The sequence below is a fragment of the Pseudopodoces humilis genome, chromosome 11 (genome assembly GCF_049639895.1).
Source record: "Pseudopodoces humilis isolate 2021_Gansu_Grassland_sample_001 chromosome 11, ASM4963989v1, whole genome shotgun sequence".
Classification (NCBI taxonomy): Eukaryota; Metazoa; Chordata; class Aves; order Passeriformes; family Paridae; genus Pseudopodoces; species Pseudopodoces humilis.
In genome coordinates, this window is record NC_142210.1 from 9,277,523 (window position 1) to 9,298,180 (window position 20,658).

The 20,658-nt window shown below is 38.3% G+C and overlaps 1 long non-coding RNA gene across 2 annotated transcripts in view; it reads right to left on the minus strand.

Moving 5' to 3' along the window:
- LOC148183595 (uncharacterized) overlaps positions 1 to 20,658 on the minus strand; it is a 168,914-nt gene that overhangs the window by 106,943 nt on the left and 41,313 nt on the right. For both annotated transcript variants that reach the window (XR_015773454.1, XR_015773453.1), the window contains exon 2: positions 16,874 to 17,042. This is a non-coding gene — a long non-coding RNA (uncharacterized LOC148183595). The remainder of the gene's footprint in view (positions 1 to 16,873; positions 17,043 to 20,658) is intronic.

Here is a 20,658-nt window from a genome sequence, read left to right on the forward strand (position 1 = left end):
AGCCAAGCACTGTGGCAGTCTGGTGGTGATTTAGATTGCTCCATGTACTTGGGTCCATTGTAATTGTATGTGAGCAGATCCAAGCAGAAGAGAAGACATGAAAAGTGTTTTCTGTCCTTCAGTTAAAGCAACCCAGTAGAACAGCAGTATCCAAATATTAATACACAGTAAATTCCATGTCCTTCTCTGCTTCCCTTTTAGACCTGCGGGAAAACAGATGGACCCTCCTGCACTCCCTCTACAAATCAATAGATTTGTTGAAACAAAGAAAAAGAAAATTCCAACACCCTCTAGCAGCTTTCTGTGCTTCTCCTCAGTCTGCTGTATTTTTACTTCATCGCCTTAAAGACCCAGCTTAACAAACCTGAAATACCCAAGTCTACATATTTCAAACACATTGAAAGAGGAAGGAATGTTTTATCCTTTTTTTTTTAATACCTGCAAATGGTACTGGCCTTTTTGATTAGCAAAAGCCAGCGTTTCTCTCAAGCAGCTGCATCATTTCTCTTCATCATCTCCCTTTCCCTGCAGATGACATGGTGTCAGAGCAACTGAGACCAGAAGCATGAAGGCTGAGATGCCATGAGAATGCATGTTCTTGCAACAGGAGTAGTGAAATGCATTCAGAAGTCACAAGAGATGTGGCAGCAACACAACATGTCCTTTTCAATTGAACAAGCTCATTGCTTTTAGATACAGCCATTCCAGCTTCTGGGAACTTACTTGAAGTGAAAGTTTTAGTGTTGTAAAAATTACGTCGTATCAGCCAGAAAAAAGTCGCTTAATTTAATTTCTTCTTTTTGAAGTTTAACACTAACACCATTTCTGCATTGGTTGTTTTGAAAATAATTATTTTCATTACATTATGGCAATTTGCTCACTGAAATAACTGAGGAAACCCCTGTGTACTTCAGTAAGCATTGGCTGATCCCTCCAACATCAAACTCTGTCATCCTTAAAGACTTGACCCAGCACCATTAAACGTTACTGGGAATTATGCCATTGGCTTCAAAGGGAGTAGGAACAGGCCCTAAATAAGCAAAACTTCCAGTTATTACTCCAAAGGGAGTAATCTTGTCAGGCCACAGAATGTGCCTACATAAGCCAAAAACTCAACAGTGCTTTCTAAATGATATCCATACACTTCCTATGAGTGTTCTGTATTTACATATGCACAAACCACTCCGATGCATGTATCAGGTAATTGTACAGAAAGGCACAAGGGAGTTCTGAGAGAGCTTGTGTAGGAACCCTGGACTGTTTACCTCATGGGTTCAGGGTTCCTACCCAATATTATCCCTCCAAAATATGCATGCACAGACAGACAATTAAGTCTCACAGACCAAATTGACACAGCATGTCACAGGAGTTGTATAATTAAGCTCTGCCCATCTTCTACCTTACTCTGAAATGAAACTAATTAAAGGGGGGTAGGATTTCATGGGAATTTTTTCCTTAATAGTGTTATTTGACTGCTGGCTGATTTGCGGACAAGTGAGGCAGATTGTGTTTGGACCCTGTTGCCCTAAGCAGAAAAGGGCAGGAGAAACCCCATACCCAGATACATGAATTGGCTTTACAGGGTGAAAGTCTATTACTGCAAAATATTAGCTAGTGTCTATGACTCACAGTATTTAAACCTATAGATATATATATATATATATCTGGGATTTTAACTCAGTGGGAAAGCAGTTTTCAGTGCTTGAGAGAGTCTTCCAGTAAGCAGTTAAAGCCAGGGGTGCCTAAATTACAGGATCACAGAATATGCCGATATGCTGACTTGGAAAGGACTCACAATGGTTGAGTTCAACTCCCATCACGGCACATGACACCTCAAGAATCACAGCATGTACCTGAGAGTACTGGCTCTTGAACTCTGCCAGGTTTGGTGCTATGACCACTTCCCCAGGGAGCCTGTTCAGTGCTCAAACACCCTCTGGGTGAAGAACCTTTCTTAATACCTGGCCTAAACCTCCCCTGACACAACTGCAGGCCTTTCTCTTGGGTCCTGGCACTGGTCACCACAAAGAGGAAATCTGTGCTTGCCCCTCCTCTTCCCCTCACAAGGAAGATGTAACTGCAATGAGGTCTCCCCTCAGCCTCTTCTCCAGCTTGAACAGACCAAATGTCCTCAGCTGCTCCTCAAGTGGCTTTCTCTCAAGGCCCTTCACCATCCTCATTTCCCTCCTTTGGATGCTCTCTGAGAGCTTTGTATCTTTCTTATATTGCAGTGACCAAAACTGATCACAATACTAATAAAGCATGGTTCAGCAATGTAGAATTACTGAACTCCTGTTTACTTTTCTTCCCCCCTTGCTATTATTTATGCCTCACCCTTCCAACCCCAAAAATAAACAAGGTCAGAAAGCTTTATTGAGTAGGTTTTCTAAACTGCATTTAAATGGAATTTCTAGAATATATTATGCAGGAACAATCTAAGCCTAACTTTTGAGAACTCAAGCATTGCACTTCACTTTTCTAAATCAAGTTACATTTTCTCCACTTTACCAATTTCCACAAGGCTCAAAACATCTCCAGGCTTTTGAACCTTTAGCTTTCTTTGTATTTCACTATAAACATAGCCTTATCCTGCACACCAAAGGAATAAAGGATGGATATAGGCCAGGACAAACTTTCAAAGTATCACATTGTGGATTTTTCCTCCTCATTTCAGAATTCATGACTGTATTTGAAAACCACAGATATGCAAAAGAATGACTTTTCTTGGTATGAAACGGCATATTCAGGTTCAGTTTTTAACCTAAAGGAGTTCAAACCTACCTAATACACCGAATGAGTACAGAAAATCTTTAGCAATACAGACAATGCATATTATATTTGAGATTATACACCTCTGCTTGGCAGAAAACAGGCTGATTCCTCAGGGACCCAAAGGAAATGCAAGAAGCTTGAACTCAGCAGTTCAGGAGTTAAACTTCAATTAAACAATGAGGTCCAACAAAGATGATATTAGCTACTAACTCTTGAGACACCTACCAGACCAAAATCCATCCTTTGCCAGAGATCCTTGTTGAATTATTGATTCAGTGAGAGTGCAATTTTTAAAGGAAATTAAATCCTGTTGGAGAAGGACAATCCCAAAACTGTTAGATAAGGATTATTGTAAAGGGAATTGAACATCAGAAAGGGAACATGAATCTACCCTGAAAAGAAGGGATAGCACATATCTGCCTTGAAAACAAAGGAAGAGGTGGGAAAAAAGAAAATATATAGTTGGACGTTATCTGAGACATGATCAAAGAAGCGTGTTGTCATCTGAGAGTTTTTAAAAACAAATATGATGGATTTGTGTATATACTACTCAAAGGAGAGTGCCTTCTCTCCCTCAACAAAACACTGAAGTCCACAGCAGTTTTATTCAATACCATGCTGGCTGGCATAAGAACTGTACCAGTTCAAACCCCTTCCCAGCCCTGGGCACAGCCCTGGATAGATTTGCTCTGCTGGTAAGATGAAAGGCGAGGATTTCCCCCAGTAACTCTCCAGATGAACTTGCTGGAGGCCTCCTGTGGCAGGAAGTCAATTTATAGACTTCTGACACACAGCAGCTGCTGTTGAAAGCTCCCCACAGCTTTCGAAGCCACACTGACCAGTCTGCTGCCATGGCCTCCCTGCTCTAGCAGGATCTTGAAAACACAAGTTGATCTCAAGGGTTCAGAGATTTTCAGGATTTTCTCTTTTCTACATCAGACTACTCACAGACCATCAACAGAAACACATCCTCTGCTCTATTACCTGTTTAATACTTGTGCTAAAGGGAGAAAGCACAAGTAGTTGAAAGTTTCTGTAAGGCTTGGATAGCTATCACAAAACTAATGAATTTTATAATGCTATTTGAAGCCACTATTTTCTGAGCAGGCAGATAACATTGTAAGAAGTTGGATTTTGGGAAGTTTTAAAACCAGCCCACATTGTCTCCTACTTCAAAATAGACCCATATACAGGTAAAGAATTGATTGTCATCCTTATTTTACTAATAGCCTGAAGTTTGAATTTCTCCTGAGCCCCCACAATCTGGCATTTTCAGTGTGCACATTTCAGGCCAGTACCACTTGCACTACTTTTTCAATGGTATCCTGTTTGCCACATTATTTCTCTTGGAACTCAAGGATGCAAGAAACCAAAGAATTCCAAGAGCTGTTAATGGCCTTTTTCAGTTCAGCAAAAGTCAGCAAGGTTTTACCAGTTGGCATTTTTGATTATTCACGTCTCAAGGAACAGCTGCTTTTCCCCCTCTCCTGGCATCCTGCCAGGAAAACAAAGCCATCTAGTTAAGACAGATTGTCAGTAACAGACTTTAACCTGATGAGGTAATCACAAAAGCAAGTCCTAAGAACAATGATGAGTAAACAGGGATTGCTTTACTGGGTAAATTAAGAGGAAATCCCCCTGAAATAATATAAATCAAATTCCTGAAACTTTGAGAAAAACCTATCCTGTAGTAGAAATTTTCCATGTAGGCATTCCCACAAGAGCTGCTATTCTCTGTGCCATGTTCAATGTGCCAGTTAGATGAGAACCTGTTTTCTTTTCTCTCTTTGTGAAGCTGCCTTTTTAAAAGCCAGGATTTTGCTTCAAGTAAAATACTTACCCTGGACAGGCTCTTTGGAGATCACCTTTTTCACTAAAATTCTCCTGAAGAAGCAGGGAGAACACCTTAGCACAACAGATAAAAAAAATTCCTGCAGACTGACTTAAAAGTCTGTTTCTGATCCTCTGAAAGCATCTAAGGGTCAGGTGTGGGGGTGCCATGCACTGTTACACTCAATCATGTAGGTGGCCAGCCAATATTTACAGTTGCCAAAGCTTTCAGAGGAATGCCTACGCATTTTGCCAGAGCAATTCACTAAGCAAATGCAGAGTAAACTTAGATTGATAGTTGGATACTGCTAGCTAGAAACTCCTGATGCTGTAGAGATTCAACCTCTTATCATCCCAGAAAGACAGTAAGGTCCTTGCAAATTCTTCTGTGATCTTCACAAATGCCTCTATTTTATCCATCTGGATTCCATTGTTCTATTTCCCATTGTTTTACATCAGTTACATCCCTTTCTCCATCACTGCTTTTATTCCTGTCATCCTTCACTAAATTTAAAAACCAATTCCAAAACAGAAGCCAGCTACTACTTTCTCTGGCTCTAATAATAACATTCTGACACTGTAAGAAAGCGTATCTTTTCACCTGCTTCCACTTCAGCTTCTTCACCAATGAAAATAAGTACACAGCTTTCCAGCAATAGTCAGTCTCTGATACTTTGGGATGAGACTTATTTGCAGTGCTATTACTGTAATTTATTACATCCCATACTCCCTAAATACCATTTTCCTTGCTGCAAACCAAAGATCTCTTTTTCCTGGCATCTAGCAACCCTGCAGTATCTTTGTTGACATCCTGCCAAGATCTTTGCAGGTTCTCAGCAAATCTGTTAGTCTCTGCTGGGGCCAGCTGCTGTCTACAACCCTCACATATTCGGAGTTTCGTTCGATTAGAAACCCCCCTGAATATATTACATGATTCTGACCTCAAGGGTAATCAGATGGAAAGACACTTCTGCCGACCACTGCAGAATCCTTAGCTTGCTAGTCCTGAAATTCAATTTGTATAATATCACAATGGGTAAGAAGAGATCAGGTCAGAAGAAGAAATGGATTTTAATCCAAGTCCTCCTCCAGAAGATTCAATCTTGGCATCATGTCCAGAGACATTTATCCCACCCTCCCAAAGAAACAGATGAAATCTCAGAAGCTGATGAGATTTGAACTGTGACCAACTTTTAAAATAAATTTCAGAGCTGTCAGCATCCCAGTTCCAATCCTTCACAGACTGCAACGTATTCACATGATTCAGCATTATTTTATTACATGTCAAATTTTCCATACTTCAAGAGATTTTTTTTTTCTAAAAATGAAGAGGTTGGATTGGTTTTCCTTTAGTGACCAGTTAGGCTGCTCTAGATTTTGTGAAGTAAGATACCTAACACAGCATGAACATAGACTAAACCCCGAGCTGTTTGGTAAGAGAGAACCATTAGGCTGCCCATAGCCACATGTGTGCTGTAGAAACACCTGCTCAAAGAGGCACAGTGCACTCCTCAAGCTCCACACCATGCCAGGACACAATGTACAGGTGGTATGAAAAGCAATGGCTCTAGGACTAGATGAAAACTGAGCAGGACCTTCAAGGGTCAGTATGGTGGATTGATATGCCAACCCTGGCAGTACAGGTTCCATATAGAAACCAGCCCAAAAGACCCCACTCTCTGCAATCACCATAAACGTAGAAGAACAGGAATTTTTACCACTTAAATCTCAAAAGATTGATACCAAATAACTGAGGAAGAGTGGGGGAAAAGACACAGCTTCCATATGTAGACCAAAACGAAACAAACCCCCACCACCTAGAAAACAGGTGCACACCCACTTCTCTAGCCACTGCCAGGGATGCCTATATGCCACAAACATGCCACACTCCCACGGGCTAAGGTTCAGAGGAATTTCAGGTTTGTAGCTGTTTCTGGGATCCAGTTTTAAGGTGGCACAAATCTGTGACCTTGAAAGGGGTAAATGGCTCCAAATTAGCACTAGGATATGCTTTTCAACTCCTTCCAGTACTCCTTCCATGCACTGCAATTTTTACCCTCCTTGGGTTCCAGGGCAGAATCAGAGCTTCGTGTACCATGCTTTCTGAAAAGTGGGGTTTGGCAGATCTGTCTTACCTTCTGATTTGTTGTTTTGTGAGCATATGAAGGAGGCCATAAACACAGGAACTGAAGGAAATAGCAAAGCAAGTGAGCTACTGCTTGGAGCCGTGTGTACATGCTTGTTGCAAGAGATGGTCTTTGGCAGTTCTGGTTTAATGCCTCAGTGTGAGTGGGTGCCACATGACAGTGATGTTGAAATCAGCACTGACTATCCCTATGGAATAGCAATTATTGCACCCTCTGGACCAGCTTGGCAGCACTTAGAGGAGCACAGGCTGAACCATCCAGGCACATAAAGAGTTTTTCTCTAGTTTTCTACAAATGAAGAATATTAGCAGGTGAGGATCTCAGAAGAATGTCACATAAACTGCATTCATATACCCATCTCTAGGTCTCTTGGAAACTCACCACACTTTACATATCTGTAAATATCTTAAACCAAGATGTGGTATGGTTACTGATGCAAAATGCATCATTAGCAAACCTACCAGTAACAATGCACTAGCTTAATGCATGGCAGAACAAACTACACATCAATATGTGATCAGCAACAGCTCTTGAGCTCTGCCCTGTAAGTGCACCCTGTGGGGGTGGTGACATCATTTGTGCTAAATGCCAACTGAACTCCAGGCCTCTGTTCTCAGCTGACTGAACAACCCCACAGATTGGGGGGTACCAAAGGACAGGCACATGCTCAGTCAACTCACAAACCTTTGCTAACATGACTTCCCCTTCAATCCACATTAGCTCCAGCTAGACAGCATTCGTGTCACAGGAGAAAAAGGCAAAACAAGTAGATTAAGGGGAAAGGACTGTACCTTTCTTTAGCACTGCCATAGTGATATCATGAGAGTCAATGCAAAAGCATTCCTAAAATCTGGTAAGTCAAGTGCAAAATTCAGAGATATTCAGAGATACTCATGTTGTCACTAGAAATGTTTCAGCTGCAATAGTGCATCATACTTCAAATATTCCACACGCAATGGTACTTTCTGAGTAACTTGAAATTCATAGTGATGATCTATTGCTAAATTAAAAAGCTTTAAGATATCTCCAAGAAAAAACAAGTACACTCAGAGTAATGCAAGGAATTAAATTGAAAGAATGCTGTTGAGCAAGTCTAATAACTGTCTAGAATAAATTTCACTACATCAACAATTAACCATGAAAGCAGAATCAGAGAATCACAGAATATTCTAAGTTGGAAGGGACCCACAAGGATCATCAGCCCAGCTTTAATGTGAATGGCCCATAGAGGGATTGAAGCTGTGACCTGGGTGCTATCAGGAAGCACCATGCTCACCTCCCAGACAGATAAACACAAACCTTGGTGACTTCATTTGAGACTGGCCACACCACTAGTCACACAGGTATTTTATAGGACACATGTGTACGTTTCCACCCAAAATTTGTTTCTATTGCCTTTGACTGTCTTTCAAAAAGCAAGCTATTGTATAAATTGCTGTACAGTTTGCAGATAGATCCAGTTTTTGGAGTTCAGGACATGCTCATTTAGATGAGTGTTTGACTTGTTCTGCAGTCCTAATCCCATATACATCCTTCACCACGCTGCAAGGTGAGCTGGCTCTCAGCATAGGTGCACACACAGCAGCAGGAAGGACATGGCTCTTTACAAGGATTCAACTCATTTGTCCGTACTTTCCACTGGCTACTATTTCCCAAATTCTTTTATAATGATAGCACTATTCTACTGGCCAGATACAAAGGACAGGTGATTAGAGATCTTTAAGCAAAAAAAATTACACAAAATGCATTAAAGAAGTTCATGCCTGACACTGGGGAGGGGGATAGCAGTGGTATTCCATACAAGGGAATCCCTGCTCCAGTAAGCAATGTATTACATGTTGGACATTAACAGCAACATGGCTAAGGAAAATCCTTTTTAAGGTATTAGTCCAGGGAAATTTTCAGGCTTTAGTCCAGAGAAAGCACCTTTGACATTAATTGGGATTTTTTACATATGCTAGATCCTTCACCTGGGAGAATTTCAAACACGGCAATATTTTTCTCCTCACCTCTTTTATGTATTTCTCTAAAACATTTAAGCACCTGCATTTTGTAAATTTACTCATTGGTAAAGTCCTGGCTTCATTTTTGTTCCTACGAGGTGTGACAGTTTCTTCTGGGCCTGAGTTTTTCCAATTGCTTTAGCAATATTCATAAGCTCAGTTTACACATATGCTTAGATATACCTTGGATTGGGATTTAAGGGAAACAGCTCTGTGAATTTGCTTGCATATCCAACTTCTTTCCCTGTGCTGTTATCCACTCAGAACAAAAATGCTCAAGTTTCAAATCATTTGTTCCAAAGATTTGTAAGCATATTAGGAGGATGTCAGTCACACTACTTTAAGTCACCCTGCTGTGCAAAAGAAATTGTTCAAAAAAGTCATGCTCCCTCTCAATCACAATGTACTATAAAGTAATCTGGCATAACCAATTCAGAATATATCAGACCCATAACTATACAATGTGAAATGTAGTGCTGATAAGATGATTTTTAATTAGAATTTAAAGCTCATTTTGCAGTTACTCTACAAGACCAATTTTCATCTTTAGCCACCTAGTATTGAAAATTAAAGATTTGCTGTACTGTGTGCTGTATTTAATCGGTCAAGCACAATGAAATTACAAATGTAGATAATAAGAGAGAATCCTTTATTCACTGATTAAAAAAAATCAAATTTATTAAAAACTACATACAGAGCAGAACTGGTTGGAAAGCTTTCATTAAAACAGGTGTCTGTCCTATTCTCCTGCCTGATTCCCTCACAAGCCTCTCAGCAAACTAGAAAAACACTAGAGAAAAAGCTGTTTATAAAAAGTTATCTAAAGAAAATTATATCATTTGAAATTATACAAACTATTTTATTTTCCAGTCAAAACTACTTGAATGGAAAAAGATACTACTATTTGTTCTAAAAAAAAATTAAAGTAAAATTGTTCTTAATCAAGTCCCTTGAACTACTTCAAGTCCATTCTTCTCTACACGTGGAGTAAGGACAATTATGCTATTTACTGAGGACCATTTGAGATTCTGGGGTTTTTTGCAACTTAACATACACCTGTATGTCACTTTTTCGATGAATCTTATTAAATTATGCTTTAAATGTGTATTCCCATGAATAAATAATTCCTTAAAAAATTTAAAGATTTAAGAAAATGAACCATTTAAGATGAAATGCATACCAATTACAAATATAATCTGTTTGCACATTTCAGACTCATGCTCAATTTCCTTTTTGATCCAAAGGTTTTCTAACCTTGTCACAAACTTCAATGATGTGTCTGGTCACAAGGTGAAATCACATTGAAACAGTGGCTCCTAAAACCCATAAATAGCCCAAGTACATTAAAAGAAACTGAAAATTCTGGTTATTTGAAGACTTGGGTTTTGCATTTTAATATAATAATTATAGCAGAATCAAAGTCTTACAGTGTCAAAAACAGGAACTAGAAAAGCAAATGCTGAAGAGCCTGTTGTGACTTGGAATGAAGTGACTTTAGGAAATGTCATCTGGAAAATGTGATAGTTTAGCCCTATAGAAAGTTTGAGAAACTCAAAAATTAGAATATTCACAACATGAAAGGAAACCTTTACCTCCTTTTTTGCCCTTTCCATCTAACTGTACAGCAATGTAAATTAGTGGGAAAACCACTATTTTCATTCTTTCCTTTTTGGTTACAAATTATATAATTAGGGTTTTTTTCCACCCATTTCCCCATTCCTCAGTTCATACCATACCACCTCTTCCTGAATCTTGGTATAAAAAGTGGAAATAAAAATGAGAAAGGAACTAGACAAGTGAAAAAAACCCTCTTCCCTAATGAATAGCCAATGCTTCTTAGTTAGAAGTTTTTAAAAGGGAATAAAGTTTTGTTTCCAAAAAAAATCCAGTTAGTGGGAAGAGAATCTTGCAGCTATGACAAGTTTTATATCAGTGTTTCAAAGCATTCAAAAGTATTTTTCCTACCAAAAAACCCCAAAAACAAAAAAAAACCACCACACACACACAAACAAAAAACCAACAACAAACAAAACAAAATTAAAAAAAACCTCACAAACCCATTCGTGCCCTGGCTCTCATAGCTGGGTTTGGCATTTCAGTCTTCTAGGAAATGCTAATTGTAGGGATGCTACATTTACATCTGCACCTGCCTTTTGGAACAACTCCCAGCTGCTTCAGTGAAGAGAACAAAACCCAGTTCCCAAATTCAGCCACTCAGCAGTCTTGACATCTAAGGATAAAACACATTCACCTTTTATGAACGGGCACAAAGGTCATGCACCAGTTAAATTTCACTTTACTCTGCTAGGATTTTTGCAAGGACTCTCCTGGGTCTTTCCATTGACATTTTCCTCTTCTTGAGTGAGTTCCTGTACATAACTCAAGCAACCAACAACTCACAGGAAGACCTCATTTGGTCTGACGACAACAGAGCATCGCTGACTCCTCTCTCTCAGACCAGTCGAGAGCTGCAACTTTGGATATCGTTCGTAAATACTGAAAACACCCAGGCTGGCAAACCTTTGTGGCTTTGTGCATTGACTCACATCTTTCTTTTCAATTTTCTTCCCTTCTGCAGCTTTAAATGCCTGTGAGGGGATTTTTGTTGAAGCGTGTCAGTGGCAAAATCAGGGCACCAGCTTGTTAAATAAACAATCAGCCCCCAAGCCATTCCAGAAAAAGGATGAGATGTCTCATACTTAAATCTTTCGCAAGTTAAAATTTATTTATCTTTTGAATCCCTCAAGGCAAGCATGCAATGTGTAAAGCAGAAGCCCATAAGAGAAACATTTTACCCCTATTTCTTACCAAGAAGGAACAAGGCTTTTAAAAACAGATCAGAAAGTCACACTTCATTAAACACCAGCCTTCCTTATCTAATAAACTTTCTCCTTTATTTTTCTATTGCATTCATTTGTAGCTGTTTTAAAAAGGTAGCTCAGCTGCCATACAAACAAGATATTAGGTGGCCAATGACTCTCAATGCTTACACCATGAGAGAAACATCCAACCGGAAGGAAATAGCTCTCCCCGTTCTTATTTTTCTTTGGAGTCTAAGAAGGAGTAGCTCTTTTTCAAAATTACTCCAGGCTGTATAGTTAAAAGCAACTGGTTTGAAAGAGATGCCAAAGAATTAGCAAAATAAATTCTTTCTTGTTTGTTAAAACATCTAGGATCTCACACATGCTTAAGGTTTCATTTGTCTATACCTAGATACATGCAAAGATATAACGGATGTTAATTTTCCATATGAAAGCAAAGATTTTCAGAAGGATGCAAAGAAATGTGACACCAGAAACCTTTCCCTCTTTCATATTTGGTTGAAGAAAATGATACCTTAATGGAATGGCTGGCTGAAGTTCACAAAGCTTGAAAACAACTCTGGACCTGTTTCCAAACATTCATAGTTTCCCACTGGCATTAGAGATGAGTCTGAAGTTTTGTCGAGTTGAAGGATATTCAGGGTGGAATGATAAGAGAGAGGGTCAGCAATACATTGAGGTTCTAAATCTGAATATAGCTGCATTAAAAAGCACTTGGATCCTAACTGTGTATAGGAGCTCCTTTTTAAATAAATCAAAGATAAGAAAGCCTACTGGACTCTCAGTCTAGTTGTAATGCATACATGGGGTGAGGGGAATGAAAATACTCTATTTTATTATTGGAGGAAAATTAGGGCTCCCTAGTGAGCCCCAGAAGAATTAGCCGCAACTGTTACCATGTTCAGTGGAAGTCAATGGTGACCCATCACAACTGGGGCCCAAGTATATTATCTTACAGTCAGGACACTAGTTTGTTTTCATTTTGCAGCAAATAAAGCAAATTTCACCTTAGGTACATTTAGTGTGCTTATAAAGCAACAGAGAACACAAGTGGTTCTATAATAAAAGAAAGCCACATCTATAATTTCATGCCTTTTGCTTATTAAAGAACAGCAAAACTTTTCCAGAGGTTTCCCCAGTGTCTCTTGTGACCACTGACTGCCTCTATACTGCATTATTTTGTGAAAAATAGAAAGAAACTTTATAAAAAGTTCACCACGATTTGTTACTGCTCAGCAGGAACATAATCTGGATTTCTTGCAGTGCTGTAACCCAATTTATTTCCCTGTAAGACTACTTGATGGATGTGTCTATGGAGTTCTCAAACAGGAGATAAAACTTTTTACCACTGAAGGCAGTACTTTCCCTTTCATTAGCCATCCAGGGGTTCGACCATCACCAGCCCACCAGGGCTTCACTAATTTAGCTCTTAATTTTTTGAACAACATATTGAATTTTTTTCATTAGAATTTAAGCAGAAATAAAATACAAACATTTCCATAGGTGAAAAGTCTCTGGAATTTGCAGTCTGAGCAGTATATTATTCCTTCATTTTAACTCACAGCAATGCTGACCTTAAATACAGCCAAAGAATGAGTATTTAAACCAGCTGCACTGAGGCTGAGTGAGATGTAGGAGTCTGAAAAAGCAATAGACACATGCACTTAAAGTTTTGCTAATATATTCCCCTTTATAATAGTACTAAAAATACTTTTCTCTCAATGCTGTTTTTATCAAGATTTGAAAGGTACAACCATACCTACACATGAATGGGGATTCCCCTCTGAAAATGTATTAAGGCATTTTAATAACAATAGGTTTATGATTATCCTCACTTGTGCCAAATTTCTGTTTTTCTAAGCTTAAAGGCAGGTAATAACACATTGAGTAATGAAATTATGCTATTATTTAAAACAGTATTTCCAATTTGTGTGTCAAATAATTCAACCTTTTCAATTTATAAAACTGAAATTTTAGAATGGAATTTTCAAGAAAATTCGCAATAGATTGAATAAGTTTTGATGACCAACTTGTTTCAAGGGAACTACAGCTAAAGGAAACAGAATCTAGCAAAGATGGAGGACAAATATCTGGATACACATATCTTATACCCAAGGTGTATATGATGATTATTAGCCACCATTCTAACACTGTGAAGAGTGAGCAGACTTAAGAGCCAAGCATTCTACATGAAAGACAAGAAAGAGCAACAATTCCTGCAAGTTTAGGGTCCAGCAACACAGACAGCCCAGAACACAGAAATTAAACTGACTTTGCCATCAATACATTGATTAGTAAAGACTCTTAAGTGATTGCAAACAGGACTAAATGCAGAGATAACCTCATGAAGAGCAAAGCAAGCTCATAGCACACTAATTTTTAGAAGTCCACCTCAAACTTAATTACTGCCCCAAGCTTTCCTCAATAACATGCACTGACTTTTAAAATCAGTACTTTTTCTTCTTCATAAAATCAAGCCTTTTTCCCAAGGATGCAGATATTCACTTAAGGCTGGAGGAAAGGAAATCAGCCTTTGGTAGGAGTCTGAAAGCCAGGATAAAATTGCCTGTCACTGTGTTCTGCTCCTCTGCCCCTAATCCCTTCCAGCAGTTCAATGTCAATATTCAAACTAAATGCAGCCCAAACTCCAGAGATATTTTTTTTTCTTTTTTTAACAACCAAGAAAATGGAAAGCAACCATGCCTTTGTCAGATCTGCATCTAATCTTCTAAATCTAAGAAAACATAACCCATAGCTTTACAGATTATTCTACACCAGTTGGAATTAATTCATAATGAGTCTGTGCAGTCCAGGGTTTTTCACTGAGGGTTAGATCAGACACCACCTTTCCACTCTTTTGGATCAGTTGTTATAATGAGACATTTGCAAATATCTTTGTGAAAAGTATAAATCAGGCAATGGCTAATAAAAGAAAACCTCATCAAGACACTATTTCCTCAACAACCAAGTAACTACTGCTTTCTGGGAACTATTGCAGAAACTGAAGTTATACATAGTACATTCAGAAGCCAAGATTCAAGTTCAAAAATAATCATCTGTGTTAGAAACACACTTATTACAGAAAAAACATATTTACTCAAATTCTCAGAAAATACATGCTTTATGCAGATAATATTCTGAAAATGTGTAGCAGATGCTCTGATTTCCTTACCAAAGTCACAGCTTTCCAGAAGTGGAGCTTTAGCTGTGCAAGTAAATATTATTCAGGCTTTATGATGATATTTGAGTGTATCAAACAGTATATCTGAATGTGCAAATAAGGTTTTTGTTCCTCTTGTTCCCAAAAAATAAAGAGTTCACTGTTTTCCATACACTATTTGCTTCTCCATGGGAATATACCAATACAGAAACTGCCATATCAACAGCTGGTTAATCTTCCAAACTTCTCTTCCAGAGTCAGAAATAACACTGAGAAGATGGTTAGGTCACCAGATTCATTGCATTAGAGATGATATTGCAGAATTGGAAAAACCTTGAATCAATTCAAGTGGCTCAATATAGTTTGACCAGCATCAAGACTGAAAAGACTATGAAAAGACGGGAGTTGCAGAAAAGATGATAGAATTGATTAAGGTACTAAGAGTCAAGATTTCTCTCTCGTAACACCCAAGGGGAAAATATACTTAAAACAAAAGGAAAAAAAAAAAGCATGAGATGGCAATTTCTCAGTTTTCTAGTGTTGGCTAAATTAGATATGTATAACCTTTTTGTCTGCCTATAGCACCTCCATTCCCCTAAAGCAGCCCTCTTTTAGTCATTTTTAAAATACTTTGTCTTCCACACCTACTGAAGGCTCCCACTCTAGAAATCCAAACTGGCTCTTAGTTCTCAATCTTCCTCTAAAAGATTACTTCTCTAAGAAAATCACTTCATAGCAGAAATTGCACCTTACTATTTTCCCTCTTCATTACTTATGTCTTAAACCTGAATCTCCTAAAGCTCCCCTCATTTCAGAGGGGATTAAGTGCAGTACAAAGTGTTTGTCCTGCATGAATCAGGACTACAAGACATCTTTTCATTCCAGGATTGTGCTATTTCAGAAAGGAAAAACTGCATTAAGAGGAAAATTAAAATATTTCAATCTTTTAGTTCAGATGTTGACAAATATTCACTTTGAAGCTATTAAGTACATCAATGCTATAAAAACAGTACTTGCTACCAAAAAATATTATAAAATCCTATAAATTACTTAAAGATTAAAGTTTGCTTCAAGTTTTCATAAGCATCTGTGAAATTCCAGTCAATCTAACAGATGAAACTAGAAGTTCTACTTCCACACTTATTTCAAAAGCCAAGAATTATCAAAAAGTTCTTAGAGTTTTATTGCAGTAAATTTGTGTTGCAGAAAAACATACCCCTTTCAGATTTGAAATGCCTGCAAAAGCAGGTTTCTGATTGTAAATACAGATTACATTAAGCAGTTCAATATACATCAATATACATGACATTTAATCTTTTTCACATGACAAGTCCTATTCAAAAATTTAACAGGTTTAACACTTAACATGGTTATTTCACAATCCATGCCAAAATCATATCCATGCTTTTGCAATGCCAACATCTATTGTAAGAAAAAGCTACAGATTACTCTAACAGCAGGATTTTACAATAGACAAACATGGGAGTAATTTATAACACATTTGTTGCTATTAAAAAACAAATAAACATTTATAGTCTTGCTAATTAACTTTACTGTTGAATTATTAGTATTCCTCACTCTTCTTAATTAGAAGAAATATTGCAAGTATGGCATTAAAGTCAAACCCTTCAGTGCAGCAAAGGCTGACACATTTTAGAACCTCTCTCACCCTCTACAGCATATGGAGCTTTTGGAGCTACATGCACTTGGTTCAGTACTGACACCTCCACTAGGCAGGAACATGTCACCGCAGTTTAAGGAGGAAATGTCAGAAATAAATTACCATGGCTTGAGCACAAAACCTAAGAACAGCTGTTAGTAGACCTGCCTCACCCATAATCAAGCAAGTCCCTCCTGGTCCAAGGCAAGAAAGTAAAAACACCTAAATACCAGGGCACATTGTCCCAGCACATCTGTCCATGGAAGTGGAAATTCAGCTTGGCTATGACTACATCTCCATCAGCTGTCACAAAGTACATGAAGCATTTACAATGTGCATCAATAAACATTTTACTGTTTTGTGGATTTTACCTTGTCTTGCTGCTGCCGATCCCAGTAGTACTCTGTGGCAAATCTAAGGACACATCCAGGTTGTTCTCGTGAGGAAAACACAACAAAGCAACAAGTATATCATCTTACCTTTACTGAAGTTAACAGCCATCTCAGGATTGAGCCTGAGTGAAAGCAGAAAAGCCTCTGACAGCAGAACCTCAAATACACATTGAATAATAATTTTTCTTCATCTTGGGAAACAGAATATTCTCAAATATTCAAAGGTCTGGGCTGTGCTCAAAGGGCAGCAAAGGACCTGTCAAAAGATAGAGCAACATGGTCAATAAACTCTGTTCCCCATGCCCCTTTGAGGGAGGGTTCCTCACCTTCCTAAATTCCCTCATAAATACCAGCTCAGTCAGTTGTCGAGATAAAAAATAAATTCTGCTTTGCTTTTTTCTGGACGCACTTATTGTCTTCACATCTTGAATGAGAGATCAGAGTTATTAATCAAAACTATCATTTATCTCAATTATATAGCAGCAAGAATTTGTTGCAATGCCTTGTCAAATGTCTGCACACTGCGGGCGATATTCAAGGTTTGACCTAAAAGTTAATTTAAAATACTAACCAAACCAGTTTCTATTACAGCCATGAAACATTGGCTTATAATCTTATCTTCCTGGAGTCAGATGTTGAGGTGCAAATCCCCGCACCCTATATTTGGTTTTAATTTCATGATTTTGAAGCGATACAGTGGATTTCCTCCATGAAAACAACATTTTTGCTGTGCTGAAAGTCAGAATGAGATTCTACCAAAGAGAAATACAAATACCAGTGCTTATTGTGTCATAAAAACATTCCACAACCAGATATCATTTTCTTTAATTTAATTAAAGCAATACAATTTTTCTCATTCACAAGTAACATGATTTCTGTCAGCCTACCTACCAACATATTTTTCAAACTATCAGTGCCACTCAATATTTCCAAGCTTTTTTTTTTTTTTTATGGGAAAAACAATTACTACCATGAGCTTGCCAAGCACATGATTCTGTAAGTACCATTTCATAAGCACTGAAGACCATGAGATTCAGGACCTTGAAGCTGACTTCTTGCTTGCTCTTTTCTGCATCTTCAGTTTCATGCCTTGGAGAAGGATATTGTATTAGAGCTCTAACATTAAAGTTTGATCCATTTAGTTTGGATATAATGGTTCTAGGAAGAACACCATAAGTTTGGAGGGCTGAAGTGAGAGCTCAGACCGTGTAGGAGCTATGAACATATGGATTACGTGCTTCAGAACTCTATCTGTAGTCATATTACTGAAGCCCTTCCTTGTAAATGTTGACAGAAATTTTAACGTTTGCTTCTGAATCAGGCAAAGACACTGCTCTTAGAAAAAAAACATATATGGCTTCGAAAATCTGAGTGCACATGAGCATATTTTTATGCTCATCTTGAAAAACTTAGAAAGTATTTAATATATTAAGTTTTCCAGTGGTTTGACTGCCACTCATACCTCATATTATGAAAGGACACACACCACTGCACTACTACCACATTAGACAGCATAATGCTCAGAGAAACAAATTGAGCAACTCACCCTGAGCATGTTTATGAACTATGCATGGTTATAAGTCTATGCAACTAATCTAGTATTTGCTGCATTGCTACTGATTTGCTCAAGTGTGAATAAATCAAGAGTCCCATCCACGGACTGGAAGATTAACAAACAAATATTCCACAGACCACAAGACAAAGCAAATTTAGAATTCCTTATAGTGTTCAGCTTTACAGTTCTACAGATGTTGACCCTGACTAGCTGCAAAGGTGATGAACCCTTTAACTACGGCTAACAAACCAGAGGCAAATAGGTGACAGTACAAGTGATACAAACATTCAGAATACACAGACACACGGAGCTGGCACCACTTGTTCCTTCCAGGAGACGATATTCAATGCAAATCTATGCATTAGTTATGAGGTGCTTCAATTTCAATAATAAACATTCTGTGATTGATGAATTTTTCCCAGCTGTTGTCTATATAGCTGTTTAATTAGAGCATGCTGGCAGAGGCTGTTAATCCTTCATTGAGTTGCCAACTCCATGGCACTCCACTTTCTGCAGGGCAGGGTGACAGTTGGTAGAGGGACTTGGGCGGCTGGTCAGGGCACCTGACATTTGGCAAAGGATCAACGCATTAGAGGACAAGCCAAATTCCATCAGCTTCCTAAAAATACTATCAGGCTGACAAACAAAGTGCCTTAATTGCCAGTGCTACTGTCTTTGATGGACACGGGATCTAAAAGCACAGGAGTGTCTACTTGACGTTACTGCTCCTAAAGAGCAGTGTGAGCCAACCGTAAGGACCAGGAAGGAAGCAAAATTAGCTACCCTTGAAAAAAAAAAACAAACCTTACAAAAGCTCTGGCATTTGCTTTAAGTATTTGACCTCCTAAATCCATATGATTCCCTTGCTGGAATACTCCAACAGGGAAAGGGAATCCCTGGTTTAGGTATCATGTGACATATGTCTAATCAGGGCCTTAGAGGCAGAGATTCCCAAATGGGTACAAAACAGGGGGAGCCCACACTACTCCCTCACTGAAGCCTTTAAGGCCTGCCTCAAGGAATGACATCCAGAGGCCAGCAGGATGCTTATTTTTATCCACACACTGCATCACAAACAGCAACAGAACTGCCAGTTGTGAAAACAGCTCCCGCACCACACGTATCTGTCCACGAAAAGCTGAGATTTCCAAACTTACTCCACACATGTCATAAGTTTTTAGATGCTGTCAAGCTCAGTAATATTCACACTGGTGTCTTACAGACAAAAGCAATTTACTAACAATTCCCTAAGCCAACTAGATATTTAGGATACTGACCTAAAACAGAAAAGAGTTAGAAAGCTTCCTATTCTTAACCTTGGTTTTGTTTCACAGGGGCTGTTACAGGTCAGACTTTTTACAGTACCAAGAGGTTCAGAATTCAGTCATTAAACTGGGTCCCTGGAATCAGTCAAAATTCATGTTACAAGCAAATAAAAACCCTTACTGTAGTATTCCAGCTGCAGGGAAAAGTTACCTTGCCAGCAGCATAATCTTTTACACTGAATGACAAGTTGTACTGAATGTACAAATTTATCTATGTGCAATTGCATTCATGTTGAAGAGTTTATGAAAAATTAAAGTATATCTGCTTAAGAATAATTAATTTATTATTTTTAACTCCTGGGCACTTAAATCTCAATTTGCCACTAAAATTTTTTGATCTCAACTACCAAACTCAATCTCAACTGCAAAATATATCCAAAAAGCTTTTTCCATTAGAAATTTTTCCATTTCCATTTCTCAACTCAATTAAAAATGCTCATGATTTACGGCTTAATTACATCATGCCAATATACAGGAAGAAAATACCTGTTCAAGAGATGACTCTTTTGGTAATGGAGATTTAAGCCTAGTACCAGAACTACCATCATGGGTCATGGTTCTTTGTATGTGATAACTGCTTCTATACAATGAATTAAATGAAATATTAGTCTCACCAAACCATTTCACACTCAAGTACTTAGATGTTTTGTCCAAGGCAGTGCCATAGTCCCCTTTTATAAAAGAAAGTAGCAAATGCAGATATGATATGGTTGTGAGAAGAGGCTTAGATTCTCTCTCTTCCTCCTTGCCTCATCCCTAAATCTAAAACAGGACAAAAAAGTTTCAATATTTGAGATTATTTTAAAGAAGGGATTACATCAAAAACAGTGGCTCAGCAGCCTAAAGGCAGCTAAAACAACACTGCACACTACTTAATTTCCTACTTATTTCTAACAGAGTTGCAAACCACAAAACTCATATCATAGGAAGAAAAGTCATGAAAGAGCCTGGCAAAAGTTGCAAAAACCAGCAGTGCCAAGTCTTACACCATC